Source organism: Oryctolagus cuniculus, chromosome 8 (genome assembly GCF_051225735.1).
Source record: "Oryctolagus cuniculus isolate XC-2025 breed Fujian yellow rabbit chromosome 8, ASM5122573v1, whole genome shotgun sequence".
Classification (NCBI taxonomy): Eukaryota; Metazoa; Chordata; class Mammalia; order Lagomorpha; family Leporidae; genus Oryctolagus; species Oryctolagus cuniculus.
Window position 1 is genome coordinate 101,519,213 of NC_142874.1, and position 23,476 is coordinate 101,542,688.

The 23,476-nt window shown below is 38.6% G+C and overlaps 1 protein-coding gene across 3 annotated transcripts in view; it reads right to left on the reverse strand.

The window, feature by feature from the left end:
* GRID2 (glutamate ionotropic receptor delta type subunit 2) overlaps window positions 1-23,476 on the reverse strand; it is a 1,603,946-nt gene that overhangs the window by 349,135 nt on the left and 1,231,335 nt on the right. The window lies entirely within an intron of this gene.

Below are 23,476 nucleotides of genomic sequence, written 5' to 3' on the forward strand. Positions count from 1 at the left end.
GAAGCATCTTATTGTATGTTCTCCTTGATAGTTCTCATAAGTGATTCCTGTGGGGAGCAAACCAGACTAGACTGTTACTGGAATTAAGACTTATTCTATGCATCTGCTCTCCCACAATATGGCGCTGGGAGAGAAGTAAACAGCTTCCGCACAGCTGCCTCCAGTTCAACTAATAAACTGTAGGACTTGCTCCTGATTGGAGGAGAGCGGCGTGCTCGGCGTGTGGGCAGCCGAGTTAGGATTGGCGGAGGAGGACTATAAAGGAGGAGAGAGACGGCATGCACCAGTAACATCTATGGGGAACATCTAGCTGAAGGAACACCCGTGCAGCCCCCGAGAGAGCCGGCCGGCGGTGTGCCGCTCCCCTGCGGAAGCGGGGAAAGCGGCCAGGGGGAACTGCCCTTCCACGGAGGTGGAAGGGATAGTAGCCAACCCGGGAAGAACCAGCAGCAAACCCGGGGAGGGCCGAGCAGACGAAAGAACAGCGCAGGGGCTTGGTGTCGTTCCTCCATGAAGAGGGGGAGCGACATAATGGTGCCGTGACTCGGATATGAAGCCTAGGCAGGGTTTAGTGTCGTTCCTCCACGAAGAGGGGGAGCGACAATTCCTTTTTTTTTTTTTTAAAAAAAGGTTTTATTTATTTGAGAGGCATAGTTACAGACAGTAAGAGGGAGAGACAGAGAGAAGGGTCTTCCTTCTGTTGGTTCACTCCTCAGATGGCTGCAACTGCTGGAGCTGCACTGATCTAAAGCCAGGAGCCAGGTGCTTCTTGTGGGTCTTCCATATGGGTGCACAAGCACTTCAGCCATCTTCTACTGCTTTCCCAGGCCACAGCAGAGAGCTGGATTGGAAGAGGAGCAGCCAGGACTAGAACCAGTGTCCATATGGGACGCAGGTGGAGGATTAACCCACTGTGCCACAGCGCTGGCCCCATAAGTGATTTCTAATAGTTATAGTCATGCATTCTAAACTTATAATTTTGTATCCTATTGATTACATTTTCAATGACAATAGTGGTTCTTCAGCCAAATGTACTATATCCTATTATCCTGCTGTTTTTGGAAATTATGAGTTTAGACATGTAATCTTTTAAATGTTCTGAATTATCTTCTCTAGAGAGACTCCATGAAGAGGTGTTATTTAATGAAAAAAAAAAAAAAAAACAAGTTTTGATGTGTTATACAAGTGAAAAGAATTTCCAAACACATTTGATAACATTATTTCTTAAAAAGAATGATAGGTTATGTCATTTTTCTTGAGTTCTTTCTGAAGTGTTGACATTTTGATTGATTACAAATGACACAATATTGTCTGATATGTATATTGCAGTTAAGAAAAGTAGGCTAATAGGCATTAGATCATGCAATTAAAATGGCACTTTTTGGTACATGGGAATATTTGATTAAATTAATATTTATGTTCCACAGTAATTATAATACATATAAAGCTAGTCACTCTCCTAAATAGCAAGTCCTTCCAGTGCTTTACTATTCTTTAAACTCTTCTGACTCAAGAAGCTCCTCATTAACTGAATACTAACTTCTCACATTTTCCACTTTTTCTTTAATAAAGTTATTTTACATACACAAAGATAATTCAAAAGTTTGTGGCAAAATGGAATTAAAAGATAAATTTATTTTGGTGCAAAAAACTTTGAAATCTATGCAAAGTTTTTTTTTATAATACACATAAACATCTTGAGGTATCCTGGTATCAATGCCATCCATCCGTAGTTATCTGAAATAAGGTTGTTCTTCTGATCAAGTCAAAACAGAACATTACTCAATATGAGGACTTTCTATTGTAGGAGATAAAATCTTTATAGGTCTTGAAACTTTATGTTTAATGCAAGTAGTTAAGTTTATTTTAGTGAATTCAGCACCATGGACTATTTCAGATGAATAGATCTGAAAATGCTAAATTAAAAATTAATTATAATTAAATTAAATGGCTGCTGGTTATACTACATAAAGCTTATATGCTGATTTTAACATAACTTTAAAGTGCCAGTTGCTGGAATTCATATTAAGACAAAATTGAATTTTATTACTCAGAAAAGGTAATACTTGGCAGTTCCTTACTTTCAGGATGTTTTTATCATTCCAGCTGTATGAAATTCCTACGGTTTCTAATGAGGTAGGGAATAAATAGAACACTAAAATCAACTGCAGATTTTTAGGTTCCCAATTTAAAAAATAGGCTTTATTATACTTTTACAGTTGTACCTCAAATAATAGTCAAAAGTATTGAGGTAAGTGCTCCACTGAACTACAAACTCCCTCGAGTAAAACATTAAGAATGTATGGAAGAGCGATAAATACAGTGTTACGGCTCTGCAGCCACAAACTGGTTCACTTCCCTTTCTCCATGGACAAAGTATGGATAGTATTTCAAAACTCATGGTATGAATCCTTTATTTTAGTCTAATGTAATGAATCCATTTTTCCCCCTCTTGTGATAATTGCCTTGTATTCACTTCTAGACACCCTGCAATTTTTATTTTTTTTACTATTACCTTTCCTAATATCTATCAAAACTACTCTTGAAAATGGTAAGGATCAAAAATAAGACTATGGGGACAGGCATTTGGCATACTGCTAAAGATGCCACCTGAGGCGCTTATATCCCATATCAGAGTGCATGGGTTCAAGTCCTGGCTCTGCTTTCAATTCCAGCTTCCTGCTAATGCAGACTCTGAGAGGCAGCAGGTGATGGCTCAAGAACTTGGGTCCTGCTACCTATACGGAAGACCTAGAGTTCTGGAATCCTGGCTTTGTCGTTGGCCAGCCCCAGCTATTGTGGGAATTTGGGAGTGAACCAGCAGATGAGAGAGCTCTTTCTATTTTTTAAATAAACACAATAAAGAAATAATTTTTTTTTTTTTTTTTTTACTTTTTTGACAGGCAGAGTGGACAGTGAGAGAGAGAGACAGAGAGAAAGGTCTTCCTTTGCCGTTGGTTCACCCTCCAATGGCCGCCGCGGCCGGCGCACCGCGCTGATCCGAAGCCAGGAGCCAGGTGCTTCTCCTGGTCTCCCATGGGGTACAGGGCCCAAGCACTTGGGCCATCCTCCACTGCACTCCCTGGCCACAGCAGAGAGCTGGCCTGGAAGAGGGGCAACCGGGACAGGATCTGGTGCCCCAACCGGGACTAGAACCCGGTGTGCCGGCGCTGCAAGGCGGAGGATTAGCCTAGTGAGCTGCGGTGCCGGCCAAAGAAATAATTTTTAAAAAGGCTGTAGATATATCTATTTTAGATGCCTCATTTAAAAATAAAAAGAGGAGAAACCAAATAATATTATGCCTTCTTTCCTAGTTTGTCTTTAGATATGTTGGAAAATATCTTGTTTTATAAGAGTATAAGTTCAGGATTTTGGTAAAAGATTTAAGTGCACTGTAGAATTTTTCCAATATTACAAAATTTTTAAAAACTGAGATTTTTGTAATTCCAGTGAAAGGTGAAGAAAGATATCCAAACAAAGCCCTTAAAATCTATAAGTTTTCAGGCAGTTTGTTTCCGGAATGCACTGCAATTTTTAAACTACACTTAGTTGTCAACTACTTGTTTTTCTCATTGCTATCATTTCAGATTTCATGTGTTTTGATTGATATTTTGGTATTTTGCCTCTTTTTTTAAGGGAACAATTTCTTTCTTTCTTTCTTTTTTAATTCTTTTTTTTTTATTTTTATTTTTTTGATAAACAGAAAGAGAAGAGGGTGGGGAGGGGAGAGGAGGGGAGTGAGAGAGACAGAGAAAAAATATTCCCATCCCCTGGTTCACTCCCAGGTGTTTGCATGGTTCAAGGACTATGACTTGGCCGGGTGGAATCCAGGAGTTCACTCAGTGCAACTCTGCCTCCTTGGGGGCAAGGACCCAATGAGTTGAGCTGTCACCTGCTGCCTCCCAGAGTATACTTCAGCAGGAAGCTCGAATCAGGAGTGGAGCCAGGACTCACACCCAATACTCCAAATACTTAGGCATCCCAAGCAGTGTCTTTACTGCTAGGACAAACACTTGACCTGTTCCTATTTTTAGTAAATCGATATATCAATTGCCTATACACCAGAAAGGGGAGGGGGGATGGGGCCGGTGCTGTGGCATAATGGGTTAAGCATTGGCCTGCAGTGCAGGCATCCCCTATGGGTGCTGGTTCAAGTCCTGGCTTCTCCACTTCCAATCCTGTTCTCTGCTGATGGCCTGGGAAAGCAGTAGAAGATGGCCCAAGTGCTTGGGCCCCTGCACCCGCATGGGAAACCCAGAAGAAGTTTGAAGTTTCAGATAGACTCAGCTCTGACCATCATGGCCATTTGGGGAGTGAACCAGCAGATGGAAGACCTCTCTATCTCTCTCTCTCTTTCTGTAACTATGCTTCTCAAGTGAATAAATTTTTTAAAAGGGAACATTTAGGACATGGTTTGAACATAGATTCTATTATGATTTTTAAAAAATATATCCAAACACTACTTTCCAGAAAGACTAAAAAAATCATTTTCCTTTCTTTTTATATTCTTATTACCTACTGTTTTCGTGATGGACCTGGCAGTGAAATGAGGCTGGGAAACATGGTGCAGGAGGAAATATTGTCTGGCTGACTAGTCGTTTGTCAAACAGCGTGAAGCAAGACTGCAGCTGAGTCAGAACCTGCCACTCTGTAGTGATGCATTAGCTTTTAATGTTTTAAAATAATTATACTGAGGCCTAAGCCACTATATAAAACCACTATATAAATTCTAGTGCCATTAGCAACCCCATTTTTCAGGAATTCAATCAATCAGTGGTTTGGAGGAAAACTGCACCCAAATTTTGCCGATTCCAGAAGCATAAAAGTTCAAGGGGTGAGCAGCAGTTGTCAACAGGAATCAAAGGGAAATGGATCTCAGGGTGAATTTAATTAGGAATTTTGGAGATTGGTCCCTACGCGAGGCCTTATATAAGCGTGTCATTAGTTCCGCAAGGTCAGAAAATGCCAATACATATTCAATTAGTTTTAATAATAAAAGGCCAGGAGTAAGACAAACACATTTTTAAAGCTCAAAAATGGCATACAAACCCATAAACCTGTTAATCACCGTTGAAGATGAGTTTTAAATTAGAGCTCATCTATTGAGCGCACATCAGATTTATAATTCTATCGAGAAGAGAATCATTTAACATGTGAGTGTAGTCTTTCAAAACCAATATCAGACTTCTTAATTTTGAACTTTGACTTTTTCCATAATTTCCTGTTTTCCTGCGTAAGTACTTAGGAAGACATTTTCAAGAGCAGAAGAGATAGAGATTTCACTCCAATTTCCTTTAAACTTTCTTTTGATTAATTATCTGGAAAATGGTTAATGGAATGAGATTTCAGTGTGCTGGTACTACAGGATATTAGGATAAAACATTATTCAATGTACAGTTTAATATATTCACATAAATTTCAATTTCAGTGTGCTGAGACTACAGGATATTTTAGGAGAAAACAGACATTTTATTCAAGGTATAGGTTCTATATAGTCATAGAAATTTCAGTAATCTAGACAGTTCTCTAATTGTAAGATGTAAGATGGCTCATGCAGAAGGAAAGTAATTTCTACAACATTGCTGACTGAATAAGCAATGTGTGTATGAAACAAAACTCAAGGGTCTCTGTGTGTACTGGTGTGTCTGTAGAAGCAAACACAAGTGTGTAAAACTGAATACATTTTTGGAAATTGACATGAAACTCACTATTTTACTAAAAAAGTATTCCCTTCCCTTCTATTTAAATGTATTTCGGTGTGGTTTCTAGATTCTCTCAGGAAGCTGTAGAAGTCCTTCAGTTTACTGTCTGAGGAATCATTGAGTCAGGGCTTTGAGTTGAATTGCTAAGCAATATAGATAAATTGGGAAACAGCCACATTGATGAGCTGAGAAGGTAAATCAAAATCATGGGTGCAACAAGTAGGAAGTGGAGTCTGTGAGTAAGAGGATCAGGGTAAAGTTGCAAGACAAAACCCACCCCAACCCAACCGCTGGTGCACCGTTCAGGGCAGTGGTTAAGATGTCCCTTGCAATGCCTGCATCCCACATGCCTGGGTTTGAGTCCTAGCAGCTCTCCCAATTTCAACTTCCTTGTAATATGCATCCTGGGAGAATAGTAGGTGATGGCTCAACTGGTTGGGTCCCTGCCACTAACATATGCGGATCCAGATTGAGTATCAGGCTCCTGGCTTCAACCTGGCTCAGGCCTGGCTGTTAACAGGACTTTGGGGGCAGGAACTACTGGGTGGCGATCTTTCTGCATTTGTCTATCTCTCATTCTGTTTGCCTTTCAAATAAGTCAATGTTTTTTAAAAAATGTGAAAATTAGGAAATAAGATTATAAAGCTAAGGTCAGGAAATGAAGTACAAAAGTCTCTGTTGAGTGTTTACTAAGGTGCTAGGCATTGTATTCAATGTTTCATAAGAATTTTTTAAGTTAATTTTACAATAGTCTTATGGGAGGATTAGGAGAGCAAGATTGAGTTTCCTTAAGCCAAGGCTAGGATCACAGATGAGTAGAGAAATACGACTCATACTAATAGGTTAGCACAGCCAAAGAAAAGGACCAGACAGGGAGCAACAGTGTCAGAGATTCCGGGAAGCCTCCCCGTGTCTCTTCCAAGCGGAAGCGCCGTTTCTTCCGTCAAGTGTTCAGTTTTAGTACCACTGCTTCGTTTTCTCCCTTTGTTTTCCTCAGTGACAACAGTGAGTATGTTTAGAGCATGGATGCTAAGCCAGAAATTTAGGACAAGTTCAAGCATATAAAACGCAGGAAAAAATCCTCATGGTATTGACTCTGGAAATAATTTACTAAGACCAAAATACTTAGATAATATTGGGAAGTAATGCACTTAAAACTTAGCCAGTAAAATTAGTTGGTGATCTTGGAAGACAGAACATGTCAAGAAGTCAGAAGGAAGGCGATACTTCAATGATGAGAGATTCTAATGACAAGTGAGAGACCACACGGGTGCAGAGTTCTCTCCTCAGTCTTGTTCTGGGACGTGAGCTGTGATTCTATACTCCTGGGATAACTCCACAAGTATGGTTGAGATTTCGCTCTCTTAAAATGGTGACATACAAACTTCCATTTCATCATGAGGTAATTTTGAGCCTCGAGTTACAGAATTATAAATGGCTATACCATTTTTAACCTTTAAATTACTTCTGCAAATAAGTTTTGTGTTACTTTTTGACATAATGAACTATATGCCAATGAATACAATGTTCAGTATATATGTTGATCATGCAAACAAAATGGTGAGTTACTGTTTTTGCTATCATTTTCTTAGAGACCAATCATTCACCATGGTCTTCTGTATAGATTTATTAGATATATACAAATAGATTTATTTCTTGCTATAATCTTCTAAAACCTTTTGCCTTATGATATGTCTCTCAGGGTACAAACTCATTCTAATTCTAGACAATTCCTTAGAAAATATTTAATACCTGCAGGCAAATAATGAAATTCAAACTAATAATTTGATAATCTTCTTTGTAATCCAACTCTATAGAAACTTTCAGAGTTCTCTCTACCCAGTCACCTTTAGTAGATCTGGAAGGTATTACTTGAAGATTATTTGATATTTTCTGATTTGTCTTTACAAATGAAATTAGAAAAATAAAGCTTTAACAATTGGTGAGCTATTTTTGGTGGGTTTTGTTCCGTTTCTTTTTTCTTTTGTGTTCTCTTCTCTTTAGGAAGCTGTTGAATTCTTCCTGGCATCTCACAAAGACTTTGAATAACACAGCCTTCCTTTATAATTCGGATAAAACCTTTGCTGCTGTATTTTTTCTTATTAGAATAGTCTTACTTGTCCCTTTTTTTTAAAAAATATTTTATTTATTTTACTTGAGAGGTAAAGTTACAGACAGTGAGAGGGAGAGACAGAGAAAGGCCTTCCTTCTGTTGGTTCACTCTCCAAGTGGCCACAAGGGCCGGAGCTGCGCCAATCTGAAGCCAGGAGCCAGGAGCTAGGAGCTTCTAGTAGGTCTCCCACGTGGGTGCAGGGGCCCAAGGACTTGGGCCATCTTATACTGCTTTCCCAGGCCATAGCAAAGAGCTGGATTGGAAAGGGAGCAGCCGGGACTTGAACCGGCACCCATATGGGATGCTGATGCCACAGGTGGAGGATTAACCTGCACCACGGCGCCAGCTACACTTATCCCTTTTTTAAACAACACATAAACAGTTGCCTAAATTTCAGTCGGCTTTTTGTGTGTATTTTTAAACACTGAAACTACCAATGATATGTTTTAAACTTTTAATCCAAAGGATTTAGACACTGCATAGAATGGCCATTCTTTATGTCCAAACAATTTCTTCTGTGTGAGTATGTTTAAGTGTCTTCTAAATATCTATGGAAATAGTCATGTAAAGTTGAATTTTACATAATGCTATTAGTTTACTATCATTCTCAAAATAAATCTTTTATGGTTCAAATTGGTTAGATCCCTACTAATCAAGTGGAAGACCTGGATTGAGTTCCAAGCTCCTGGCTTTGGCCTGGCCCACTAGTGGCTGCTATGGGCAGCTGGGGAATGAATTAGAGAGTAAGAAATCTTTCTGTATTTTTCTGCCTCTCAAATAATAATTAATATTTTAAATTTTTGTTGAAACATAATTCTAATTACTAAAATGTGATTATGTAGTACAATGGCTGAAAATACGAAGTCTAAGAATCACACATATCCTTTATTTTAGTGGTTAAATTTTTAGGACAAATTCTTAAGGAAATATTCATTATGTGTACAAATAGTGAATCACCAGAATGATCTGTATAATTTTATCAACATATAATAAACTTGGCATACAATGTATACATATCTGTGTGTGTGGGTGTATGTGTGTGTATATATATATATGTGTGTGTGTGTGTGTGTGTATATATATAATACAGAGCCTTGCATAGTCAGTAAATAATGCTACAGAAATTTAGCTAGAGAGGAGTGGGCATTGGGCACAGCTGTTAAGACATCATCTGAGATGGCCACATCCTATATTGGACTTACTGGTTTGAGGCCTGGCTCCACTTCCTATCCAGCTTCCTCGTGTACCCTGAGAAGGCAGGAGATGATGCTCAGTACTTGGGTGCCTGCCACCCACGTGGGAAGACCTAGTCTGGGCTCGACTTCAGCTTGGCTCAGCTTTGGCTGTTGTAGGCATTTGTGGGATGAAGCAGCAGATGAGAGATCCCTCTCTCTCTCTCTCTGCTTGTCTTTGTGCCTTTCAAATAAAATAAACAAATTGAAATACAAAAGACAGCTGGAGTTATTAATAATTGTTCCAGATGCACTGTGAATTTTAAAATGTAGACTATGAAACTATTGTGAAATGTCTATATATTACTATGTTTTCTAAGTGGCACTCTTGACTGCTAAGTCCTATTGTACATATTTCTAACTCGCTCTCTCCTTTCATAATTTGTGGTGGTGATGGCAGGCGGCATGTGATAGTCTTCAGTGTAATACCTCCTCAGCTGGTCTTCAACAGTCTGCTAATCTGCAAGCTGACTCGAACAGTAAACTTTTAAAACGCAAATATAACGGGGCTGGTTTTCTGAAATCTCTTGGATGAATCTGTTTTCTACAGCATAAAGCCCAGATTTCATGTGTTCTAACATAAGGATCTCTGCAATCTGGTCCCTAACATTTCCTTCAGTCTCATCTCCAATCTTTGCTCCCTCCATATGGGACAAAGGGACCTTAAACTATTATTTGACAGCTTGAACACTAGAATGCCTAGAATACTTTTTGCTTCTTTTCATCTGCTGGACCTACTTTCTAAACTCTTGATGAATAACTTGAGGATATCCACCATGGTGAGCATTTAGCTTTTAGGATGGAATGTTCTAATGTTTGTTGCTTAAACAATAGAGCCATGCCAGGGATGGGGAACCTTTTTCTGCCAAGAGCCACTTCGATATTTATAACATCATTCACAGGCCATAAAAAATTATCAATTTAGAAATTAGAATGCTATAGATTTACTGAATTTTGAATCCTGCTGGGCTGAAAGAGACAAACAATTTTGAGGGCTTGATGGGGCCTACAGGTCAGACTTTTCCCACACCTGAATCAGTTATATTTTATACTTTTCTTTAAAGTGGGATGAAGTCATAGTAGAACTGTTTAATTCATATAAAAATATTTATATAAAAGTAAACAAAATTGGAGCCGGCACTGTGGTGCAGTAGGTTAATCCTCTGCCTGAAGCACCAGCATCCCATATGGGCGCTGGTTCTAGTCCTGGTTGCCCCTATTCCAGTCCAGCTCTCTGCTGTGGTCCGGGAGGGCAGTGGAGGATGGCCCAGGTGCTTGGGCCCTGCACCCGCATGGGAGATCAGGAGGAAGCACCTGGCTCCTGGCTTCGGATTGGCGCAGCTCTGGCTGTTGCGGCCATTTGGGGAGTGAACCAGTGGAAGGAAGACCTTTCTCTCTGCCTGTCCCTCTCCTTCTCCCTGTCTGTAACTCTACCTATCAAATAAATAAATAAATATCTTTTTAAAAAAGTAAACAATTGCAAAAGCAAATTACATTTGTATCTCATGCTTTGGAATGTACTAGCATGAAGTCTACTCTAAAACAACTCTTCCACTGTGCTTGAAAGGTAATTTCTACTAGATCACTTGTAAGAAGAAATAACAATGTGCAAACTGATGAATAAGGCCATAAATTTGAAATAAAATATAACCTTAAATTTCTTAAATTTTTTTTTCGACAGGCAGATTGGACAGTGAGAGAGAGAGAGACAGAGAGAAAGGTCTTCCTTTTCCTTTGGTTCACCCCTCAATGGCCACTGTGACCGGCACACGGTGATCTGAAGCCAGGAGCCAGGTGCTTTCTCCTGATCTCCCATGTGGGTGCAGGGCCCAAGCACCTGGGCCATCCTCCACTGCACTCCCTGGCCACAGCAGAGAGCTGGACTGGAAGAGGAGCAACCGGGACAGAATCCGGCACCCCGACCGGGACTAGAACCCGGTGTGCCGGCGCCACAGGCGGAGGATTAGCCTAGTGAGCCACGGCGCTGGCCAAATTTCTTAAATTTGAAATAAAACATAACATGGTAAATAATTTCCAATTTTCTCTGTTAAAGGGAGGTTTTCCAGCCCACATATCTTGCTAAGGAAGTACTGATGTCCCAAAGGACTAGATCAGCTTGGGAAGATCCCCGTAAGCTTCATCTGAGTCCTCGACCTTCTTGGACCTGCTGTAGGATTCCTATTATCACTTTTTTTGTTAGTTAGGAAAAAGTGATTTATTTATTTGAGAGGCAGAGACAGAGATCTTCCATCTCTGGTTCACTCCCTAAATGGCTGCAATAGCCAGAGCTGGGCCCATCAGGAGCCAGGAGCTTCTTTTAGGTCTCCCGCACAGGTGCAGGGGCCATCTTCCACTGCTTTCCCATAGCAGAGAGCTGGACCAGAAGTGGAGTGGCTGGGACTCAAACCAGCACCTCTATGGGATGCCGACGCTGCAGGTGGAGGGTTAACTTACTGTGCCATAGTGCTGTCCCCAGCAAGAGTGATTTAAAAACAGAGTCAACAAGAAGTTGAGATACGGAATGCAGCAGTTTTAGAAATGCTTGTCTCATGAAAACACAGGTCAAGAACTGAAGGAAGGGCAGGCAGTTGGCCCAGCAGCTGGGACGCGTGTCCCACATCTTAGTGCCTGGGTTCCATTCCTGGTACTGGCAGATGATCCCACCCTCCTGCTAATGCAGACCCTGGACGCAGGAGATGACTGAAGGAGTTTGGTTCCTGCCACTCCTGTGGGGAGACCAAGAAAGAATTCCCAGCACCTCACCTAGCTTGGGCCTCGTCCAGGCCAGGCTGAAGCTGGGCATTTGAGGCATGAATGAGTACATGGGAATCCAATCAATCAGTCTCTCTTCCTTTCAAATTAATAAAGAATTGGAACATGAGGTTTTTTTTTTTTTTCCTTCTTTGCAGCCTATCTTTTAGAAGCAGTGCAGTTTCTCTCCCTTTGAGAGAGAACTATCAAAATCTCATCTGCAACAAAGCAAAAGAAATGCAAACTTTTAATAGTATTTGAAGTTTTCTTTTCTCTGTGAGGTGTGTTTCATTTTATTTCACTAATGTCAGATGTTCCCATATGAAAATTAAATCTTTCTGTTGTGATAGGGGAATAATTTCATTATTCCATTGGGCTTTTCTCATTCCTGTACTTCTGTTGTATCCCTTGATTTCAAGCATTTTTAATTATGCTACTACTTAGAAGACTGATAAGAGGCAGAAAAAACAATCTAATAAAGTGTTTGTTTTAATATCATTAAAAGATTAAGCTGGATTTAACAATGTCATAAAACAAAACAAATTCGTAATTTTAACTGAAAATGGTTCTCAGTTGGTAGGACTGTTTAGTGACTACTTAAAGCTGACAAAATAATATAACTTGTAGATTGGTTTTCAGAACCATACACTTATACTTATTATCTGCCTCCTGTGCATCGAATAATGTTTTCAGTGTTGTTAGCTGTTATTATGAAGTACATCAAATTACAGTGTTAAGCTAGGTAGAGACGTTTCCCAAAAGGAGAAATATTTTGCACTGAAAAAAATTCTTTTAATTCCATGAACTTTTTGAAGTACCTTCATTGTGTGTATATATGTGATATGTCCAGTAATAAATTTATTACACTTTACGATATGTGCTTGGTCCGTGGAATTATCTCTACATTGTATATTTTGGCTAGCAACTGATGCGATAGGCTACCTCCGTTCTGTGACAGTCTCATGGTCACAGGGTTGGGGTTTACATGTCATTGCAGTCAAGTCTTGAAGAGAGCCAAGCAAGCATCACCAGCTTGCAGGTTTGACCTCAAAAATTCATGTTCATTTCCTAAGCTTTCCTGGGTGTAAATACACGTTCAATTGCCTATTAGTGCCAAGAATGCCTTTCTTTTGGCTCATCACTTCGATACGTATTGCATATAATTTAGTGACACAAAAGTTGCTCGTTCTAACTTCAATGTGTCCATCCTGGACATCGTATGTGGTCAGCTTTAATACTTTACATTATTATACAAAATGTATTTGTGCTTCAAAAGCAGGTTTTGTACGTTTATCCTGCCTAATGAATTATTCAGGTCATCAAATATAATTTTCAACTTGCTTAACCTAATTCCAGTCAGCATTTGTACAGTGTCACTTAGGTCAATACTAGCTCAGAAGAAAAAAAGAAAAAAAAATCAATGAACATCAGGGTGAACATTTTAATTTTCACTTTTTAACCTAAACCTTTTCCTGTATTTGTAGGCTTGACTATTGAAGAATCATTTTAAAATATTTACTTTTGCAAAAGTGTCAATAATCCATACAACTATTTGCAACCCCTAAGGAGACTGATTGCAATATCTGCTTTGTCGAGAGATTTGACCTTGGCTTTCCCAGGGTTTAGAGATTACGGGCGGCCGCAGTGGATGAACTGCACACCACTTTCAAAGGAAGGTTTTTTGGAGGATAATGCTGAGTTTACAGATTCCTCGTGCAGCTGAAGCTATGTCTATTTAATCTTATACTCCAGATGGCCTTTTGTGACCAAATGACTGTGGATTTAAAAATCAAGAAACTTTTAAATGGAAAGAACTTGCCTTGACAAGGAAAATTGGGGGTAGAAGGTTATTGATTTTTTTTTCTGTGAGAGAAGCAGAAGAATTCAGTGTTGTTATGAATGTTAGCAGATTTTAAGATCGTTTTGGATAAAGAAGGAGTAGATGTGATTTTCAAATTAATGTTACAGAAATATCTATTTAATGTCTTTAAAGAAATAATTCTTTATGAGGAAGTTTATTTCTGCTGATTCGGGTATAAGGCCCTCGTCTAATCCTATCTGAAAGGAAAACATTAGTAGATTGGCTTGATACAGGGAAAACATTTCTCACTGTTCATGTATTTCCCAGGAAACGGCTTAATTTTTATAGGATAGCACTTATTATGCCCAGAACAAAATCAGAATATTGAAGAAATAAACTGAGAATACTGCACTTTACTCTCTTCTCTGCTGCCTCTCTATCAAGAACACTATGGAAGATTTGTTAGAAGAAAATGGCCTTCAGGGGCTGTTATCACAAGTAGAACTCAGAATAATGTGTGCCTCTTGATTTGATGCAAGTGTATTTTCTGAAATAGATAATCCTGTTTGCTGATCTCCCGTCAACCAAAGGCTGGATCTTGCGGTTAAGCTTTTAAAAGGTATAATGGATGGATATGTTTTGTAACAAGTACATATCCACCTAAAGATATACATGCATATACCTATGCAATATAACTCATTTAGATACAAATGTGCGTTCTTTGAAACAGTAGTAAATTTGCAAATGTGCTGAAGAATTTGAAATTAAAACATAGAAAAGTTTTTGAGTTAATGTGCTCTGTAACAATTTGTCCAGTCACTTCTCTGCTTAAAACACTTTTCCATTTCTCTCAGAAGCCCAAGTCTATAAACCCAGTCCCATCTGAACCTATGCACCCCTCCGAACTCACCTCCCACTAAGCGACTCTTCTGGTCTCAGTGAGCGCAGATCCTTTGCACTTCTAATTCCTTCTACCTTATCATCCTTCCTCCACATATCTATATGTTGTATTCTTTCCAGTCCTTCAGAGTTGAGTTCAATTTCAAACTCTCAAGAAGACTGACTTCAAGACACTAAACATTGTAACCATTCCACACATACTTCCATTTCTCCTCCCTCTGAACAGGTTTCTGTTTTTTTTAGCCTCTGAGTTCTGACACACTTACTTCCTTATTCACTTACCAAACCTACTGTCTGTCACTTGTCTCTTCACTAGAATATGAGCTTCATGAGAACATGCATTTTCGTTTTTCTCATGAAGGTGGCCCCAATCTATGTGAATGGGACCTGGCACACTGTGATCCTCAGCCAATGCTGGATACATGAATGGCCCTAATTTGGACCCACCTAAATCGCTTGGTTGAAAGATGTATAGAACATGCTCAATCTGAGAAGAAATGTTTTTTCAGTTTAAGAAAGTACACATGAAAGTTATTCAAATAACTGAAGGAATAAGTCTTCTCAAAGAATTCAGATACATATTATGGGCTCTTGGGTGTTCAGTAAGTTTTCTAATAAATCTAGAAAAATGGATCCAGTATCATTCTATAAATATGAATTGTTCTCTGGGCAGAAAAATTGGTCTTCCAGAAAAGTAACAAAGACATTTCACTTATTTCAAAATGGGTTGTGACAGTGGGTGCATGATAAATTTAACATTTTCTTTGTTCAGGATTGTGTTAAATAAGGAAGTTTATTCCCAATGTAAAAAACTGTAGCCAATGGTGTAATTAAGAGAAAATGTCAATAGAACTTAACATTGTCACAGGATAATGGTTCCTGCTGCTAGATATATGTCAAGAGAAAGAGAAATAAGATGGAGTGATTTATTAAGCAGTGTCACACTCCAGGCAATGCATTTGCAGAGGATTACAGTACTCCACAGGTGGTGACATAAGGCAGAGGACCAAGGAGTAAGTGGCATTAACCCTTTGCATAGCACAACGGTGGCAAAGAAGTGTAGTGTTTACAGATGGTCCCTGCTGAGTTAGCAAAATTACTTTTATATTTAGAAAGAAAGAAGAGACTGTAATGAAATTAAGAAGGATCCATGTTAGAATGCCATCAACAATTCCTCAGGGCTTTGCAGATAACATAATTATGTGGGGAAGTCATACCATTCCAAGATTTTAAAACCAACAATTAGATCACCTCTACTTAAGAGTCAGAGTTCTAAAAACAAACCTCAGTAAAAATGGCATTAAAATAATTTTTGAAAAGCATCAAAGGGTCTGTTTTTCTTTTTTGAAATTTTTAATAATATAACAATTTATTTTTCGGTTGCTAATGTTAATTAAATAATCTCAATGGTGGTGTTAACCCGGAATTCATCTTTTGAATACTGGCAGGCATGTTCTTGACTTCAAGTTGAACCCATAATACTATCTTTTTTTTTTATTTTCTCGCATCAAGGTCACAAACTCTGGCTACTGAGAAATCATTTTCATATCTGATGTGGTATATTCCAGTGCTCTTTTTTATTTCCTAAAGGAATTGTTTTAATGAAATAAATTTTAGCATAGTATTTAATATAGGTAATATTTATATCTAAGTGAAAAGATTTAGGTTTCATTAGTAATTGAAAGCAATTAAGAAATTGATACATGTTAGGATAAAATAATTTTCATTGTTGGTGCTGTAAATATACTAAGATCATGAAATAGCATAATCATCCCAATCATAATATGGAAGAGGCATCAGTAGCAGTTTGTGTCTTTTGCTTGCCTTGGAAAATTAGAGTTTGTGTGATGATTATATTTAATACTGTGAAATTCCAGTCAGTAGATCTCAAGATATAATTGCCAAAACAAAACATAGACACTGGTTTTTGGAGGATATTGGTCCCCAAAAACCTGACTGAATCTTTTTTGAGTCTCAAAGGACTGAATACACTGATGGAAAGCACTTTGAATCAAAATAATATCCCTGACCATGTTACATTACAGTTTATCATGAATACCTTGATGATGATAGACCTACATGGCGAAACACGGTTCTGTAGCTTTCGTGTCTGGTTGAATGCCATAGGATTATTTTGAGTATGATAGTGCATAGTTTGGATTATAAGCATTTTCCTATTAGCTATTTTGTTCTAATGCATTTCTTTATGCCTAATTACATTATACTTCCTTAAAATTAAGCATATTTTCTGTGAAGTAATGTTGAATACATAAAGCATTACATAATGTGACTTAGGTATCTCTTTCCGGGACCTGACAAACTGGTGCAGAAGTAATCATGCTGATGCTGGGGGCCTACTTTGTGTCATGAATGCAGTTCTAAGTAGTTTATATGCATGGATTCTTTCAACTTTTTTTGAACACCTGTTGAAGTGGGTAATTATTATCTGGGGAACTGGGGTATCGAGAGGTTAAGAAAAACTTGTCCAATGGCACGTGACCAGTAAGTGGCAAAGGGATTTAAAACTGAGCTGCCTCTCAAGGAAGCACAAATATATGAAAGTAGTGGTATCATTCGATACTTAGCCTATGGAATCATATAACTTTATAGATATATCTAAAAATAACCCAATACTGTATTTGTTGAGCAGGAAGCAAAGATCACGTGAATTAATCACAGACTCATTTCTTCCACTTTGGCTCCCATTCTGTATTCCTCTCAGTAGTAGGTCATGACTTGGCAAATGTTTGACCCAAACGTAGTGTGTCAGATACCAGTGTGGACGGAAGTCCATTCCCATCATGCTGTGAGCATTCCTGCATATGATTATTCCTATATGGTGGAACTGCATGTGTGCTAGTTTGTGTCACTGGTGGCAGACATCATGTTGTACTATTTACTTTTTTGACTAAATAAATTTCAGCTCCCAAGCATATGTTTCCCAGAAAATGAAGAATTTAAAATAGTAAAGACAGGAGACACCCCCCCCCCCCCTCTTATAAGCATGTGCTGTAATGGGGCTTACACAATGGATGGAAACATTAATTGCTAGCAAACAACTGAAGCAGATAGAATAAACTGTGCAGCAGTCTCAAGTGAATTGCTAATTGAGAGTCCAGGAGTTAGAGTTGTATATATAAGAAGGCTATAAATTTGGGTCACAGCCACAAGTCAAAGAATAATTGTATGTCTCTTTTTGATGTCAAATTTTAACAGAACATGCCATTAAAATGTAGTTCACAAATGAGGGACGTGGCTGGGTATGATGATACATAATGTGAATTTATACTTCATTTTACACAGGGAAATTTTTCTGCCTTACGATTGTTTAAAAGGTTGTGCCACATTCACAGGTGTTAACATTGCAAGGACTTCACTATTTATCAGATTTAGAAACCAAAGATGGGAATCCTCACACGGTGTCTTGTGCACTCTAGCTGGCTTGCAAGAGCTAGGTTCAATGCTCAGAGTCTTCCAAGACTTGTTGATTCCATTTTTGAAGGTGGTGGTCAGCTTTCCATGCTTTCAAAAATATAGGCATCATTATTAAACCTCTGATTAAATGTTCGTAGATGAAAGGGGACTATGGATCCAGGCTTGGGCGTGTCAACCAGAAATTGAATTTCCAAACTGATATCCCAAACTGATGTTCTTCAGTACCACCTGCAGGCCTTTGAGCCCGGTACGATAGCTTAGATCAATCCTAATTTCCCTTTGAAATGAATTCATCTTTGTTGATGTCTGCTCCTATTCTGAATGCTTAAGTCAGGGGGAACTGTGCTGTGGTGCTTTAGAAACAGTGAGCACTACTAAGATGTCAGACAGTGGTACTTTAAAGGGCCTGTTTTTTCTATCAAACTTAGATTTTCAAAAAAATGTATTTTCTGAAAATCACCCTTCAATTTTTCAAATGTCTCTTGAGAAAGCACTCCTGTATTCTGTTAAATACTAAAGTAGTACTTAGTTGTGGAACATTTTCATAGGCAGTTTGAAAGAGTCAAGAAAATATTGCTTATACCAGTTGCTGTTCAATGCACAGAAATCTGACCTGTGCCTTATGTTCTTTCATGACTTCGAACACCTCAAAAGCCCAGTTCAGCGTGAGAAAGGATTTTCTGACCCAAATCATGAAGAGTTGGTATTAACATAAATCGTTTTCGAGGGCATGATGCATGCTTAGAGTTCGGTGAGTAATTGCTGAGAAGTTCATTGCGGTTCATTGAGAATGGAAACCCATGCACTCCCATCTTTAGCATCGTGTCATTGTTTTCTAGCCATACAAATTGCTCCCCATCATTGGTACAATTTGAACAATCTCTTACAGCTTGAAAAGTTCAACTGTGTTTTTTCTTTGCTGGTGGAGCGTTCTGGTGATGAAAAGAAAGAAAATGAGCACCTTGTCATGTTTTAAATCGGCATGGGGAAATTCGCAAGTGGATGTGACAGCACTCAGAGTGCTTGGCGCGCCGTCTGTTCCGGAGTGCCAATCATAATTAACAACAACAGAGATGTTGTGTGAAACTAAATAAAAATTGCAGAGAGCTGTTTTGAGTTAATACCTGTAAGGACAGAATGTAGAAAGAAACTCGTCTTTATAGCCCAGTTAACCTGTCACTGGGAATTACTCTCATTTTCCCCGTGTTCATTAGTGTCTGTAAACAACAGAGCTAGCCAATATCATCTTTGTGAGGTCCAAATTGAATGTGAAAAAGTGGATAACATTACAATGGGATGGTTTTAGCTACTGTAGTCCAAGGCTTGGATCCTCTGGGGTTTTGTGCCTAGGACATGGGTAAATTTCACATATTTTTCACTGACACCATTACCTTTGTCCTATGTAAAGTTCTAAAGAGTTGCCCTCTCATCAACAGTCCTCTCTGTTGCCTGATTCAGTAGAAAAGAATGTCTCGGCCTTTTGTGGAAATGAGAAGGTTGCGATTCTCTTTCACAGTGTAATCCAAGCTGGCAAAGGCAAGAACTCTATTGTCTTCAAAAATTGTCCTGGGATCTCCAAGCCAGTGGGTTGCCTCTCCTGTTAACTCTTGTGCAGGAGCATCAAGTTATTTTCAGTATTTCTACCACCCCTAAAGGATTTCTTTTAATTCACCCCTAGCATCTGTGGAGGACTTGATCTTTAAGAAAACAGCCAAGGCATTTTCCTTCTTTACTCTTTCCAGCATCTCTGCTACTCTCAGCAGATGTGGTTTATTTTGCTTTCAACGTGGCTAGGACTCACTGACATGATGCTGGCAAGGACTGTGTCATTTTTTGTTTATCACCATATTCAAACATCGTGGCCAGACGTGACACGTAGTATGCCCCAGAAGTATTTACTAAAATCTTTAGCAGAATTAGTCCTTGTTTTTCCTCTGTTCCTGGGGCATTGCTGGTATTTTGTAAATGCTGGCTGGTAACACTATATGATGGCCTCAAATATTTTATACCACAACGTCTGTTTCATAGAATGAAACTAAAATGTCTGAGGGTAACCCTGGTATTTCCCTTTGTGTTAACTTGTTTGTAAATAGTAAACAAATTACCCACAACCTCGCTGGTGAGCACGTCATAGAGGCCTTCCATGGTCTGGGTGATGTTGAGTCACTGCCAAAATCTTTAAATGTGACAGGTCTTCAACAATCAAACTACAGCTTTTTCAAAAATATGCTAATTGCAAGGAGATATGTAGAATAAGGAGCATATAAAACGATGACAAAACTTGTACAAAATCGGTCTCTTGTTCATGCATTTAACAACCTAATTCACAAGCTCTAATGTTCCAGCCAAACAGATGTATTGAGTTTATCTCTATAATGGACCATACGGCTTTTGCACAGTTGGATTCCCTGAGCTGTTTTTTCACAATGCTTTGAAGTTATTGATATTTTTTTAAAAAATCAGGATTAGTAAACAACTCACATATATTGAACATTTTTCTGCTTTCAGCTATCCCTGATCTTTTTTTTTCCTCACATCCATCTGATACCACATGAAGTGCCTCTTTATCCCTATTCAATCTGGTTTAGTGGCTCAATAAAGACTGTAATTCTGAAATAACAGCTGTACTTCCTCCTAAAAGACCATTTTCATTGGAAATCGTCACTAATTCTAGCTCCATTGCCTATGCTTGGACACTGTCATTGATTGATTGTCTTTTTCATAGGGTTTATGAGCCTTTTCTTAATTTACTTTTAATCAGAGCAGAGAGATGCTCTCAGTATCTTCAATGAATTCACCTTTTCATGGTTAGCAAGTGAAAGAACAGCAGCTTTTCAAAGATAAAGTAGTTAATCGCATGCAATTCAGCATTATCCATCATTATGAATTAGTATAAATGTACAATCAACCTACAGGCTGGGCAACTCATTTAAGAGAGCAGTTGGGCTACACGGTGCTTAACATATTTATAACCTTTGATATCTGCTGCATGTTTCTACAGCTAGAAAAGTGGGAGAACCACATGGGTAATTCTATTTATCTTGTTTTTTATTCCTGGCATGTGTTTCAAAATTGATTGGAATTAGCTTTCCTCAAGGAAAAATTCAGAAAGCCAATTCCAGTCAACTTCCTCAAATATAAACCTTAACTGATCAGAGATCTTACTTAAGTTTTTGTTCTTAGTTTCCTATAAAATTTACTCAGTATAATATAAATGATTTTTTAAAATCTATCTGGAAGGTAGAAGTCAGTCTTTCTCTCTTACAGACACACACATCGGGGGAGAGAGAGAGACTGGGATCTTCCGTGTCCAGGTTCACTTACCAAATGGCCACAACAGCTGAGGCTGGGCCAGCAATGTGGATAGCAGGGGTCCAAGTACTTGGGGCATCTTCTTCTGCTTTCTCAGGCACAGTGGCACGGAGCTGGATTGGAACTCAAACCCACCTTCTGATATGGGATATCAGTTGTCCTAGTGGCAGCTTAATCCATTGCACTACAACATAGGCCCCACAAATAACTTCTTAACCTAATGAATTTCAGGTCATTGAGGGACAACTTTGATGAAACTTTTAGGTTGTAAAGTAATAAATTGCATTTTTGATTTAAATATGTAGCATTCACCTATTTTGTTGGTCGGTATGGGACCAAGTAAATGCGAATATGAAGAAATGAGCTGAACTATGTTAAGTAACTAAAAAGATGAATAGGATATTGCCTTGTATTCAAAGAATTCAGGTGGAAATAAATGAAAACTAAAAGGAATTGCATTATGGTTGATAAGTATTATGCTCAATATATCTTGAAGGGCAGCGAAAGTGGTCCTGAATCCTAGCAAAGACTTCTTGGAAAAAATGGGATCAAAGCAAGAATTAGAGAAGGATGATGAGCTTGCCATATGAAATCAAAGAGTAGGAGCAGAGAACAGGCTGGTTAGTAATAAAGGCATTTCAGAAATTCAAAACACTACAATCAAAGGTGAAGAGGAAGAAAAAGCAGTCTTTTATTCAAAGGTTAAAAATTTGGAGCAACTACAGATAACTACATGTAAGGCATGAGTGGTAAGAGAGAAGGATTGGGCTTTGGACAGGAGCCAGATGGTGGAGTATGTTTCTAGGTGACAGATATTGAGGAACCAAGGAAATATTTGAAGATTAGGGGTTATCTGGTCAGCTTTACACAGGAGTGCTGTCTTCAGTACATTTGCAAATATATGGATCATGCATTTTCAGAGAAATATTGGAAAAAGACCTGTTATGAGACTCCTATAGTTTAGGTGAGAAATAAGATAGGTCTTCTCCAGGTAACAATGCAACCTAATTTTTCTAGTGAGAAGAGATTTGCATTTCTAGAATATTTAGTGGGGGGAACGTGTCTTCAAAAAGCTCATGGGGAATGTGTAATATGAGGAAACCATTCACGGGTTTCAAAAATTTTGTACCAACATGAACTTGTCTTTGGATTCCCCTTCTAGATCCAGCTTCCCCACCTCTAGCCTTCCGTATCCCCAGCAGAGAATTCTTTTGCTCTAAGTGTCATTCCATGTTTGTATCCCACTGGCTTGTGACTTGCTCATCATTGTATATTCGGTACCTAGCACAGTTCTACTTAAATAAACAGTGTGGGATAAATGTTTACTGAATTAATGATTAATGGATGAACTGCTAGTGTCTGTGTCAAGCATACAGCAATGTTTAATCTTAGCAAGAGCTCTTGGTGTGGAAAGGTAGAAGGAAAAGCATGCTGACAAAGGCTTAAGGGATAAATTACAAGTAAAGAAATAGAGATGAAGGACCTAGATGAAATTTTGATGAAATCAAAGGAGAACAGAGGCAGAATTATGGGAGGAAAAGTGAAGACACTAGTTAGAATTGTAAATTTTAAGGCAAAAATGATCACATTTTTCTGTTGTAACCCATATTTCTTTTCAGTCCATGTGCAAAGTTTGCAAGAAGCCATGAATTCCTGTATTACTGTGTTCTCTGTTATGACAGTCATCTCAAATAAGGAGTGCAGTAAATATTCTATTCTGAAACAGCAAAAACCAAAGAAGTAATCAGACAAGTTTAAGGAGTGAAGCAGAATGGACATTGACTAACAAGGAAGTCAGTGCTTAGAATAGACTGAAATTGCAGGATAAATCATTGGTAAAGATCATACATTAAAGGGAAAGAGAAAATGTGAACTATCTTATCAGAATCTCGAGTTAACGGATGTCCTTTCACTGTCAATATTTTCAATACATGAAATAATGTCTCTGAACAAAAACAACCCCTAATATTTCTGACACACATAAATAATTAACTGGCACTTTCCCTGGGAGTGAGGAGTCTCATCACAGTGAGGCTACTTCTCAGGGAGCCAGAGTCTGGTCTTGAGCTTTCTTGTGAATCTTACCTCCGACATTCACTGTTGCCTTTGTTGATGAAATTGAACTTACATCAAAAGACAATGAGCCATTATTGTTGGAAACCTGCTGTGTTTGAGATCCACTCAGAGTAAGAAATGTTCTTTTCTGAGCGTTGCTGTGAGGGTCCTTTAG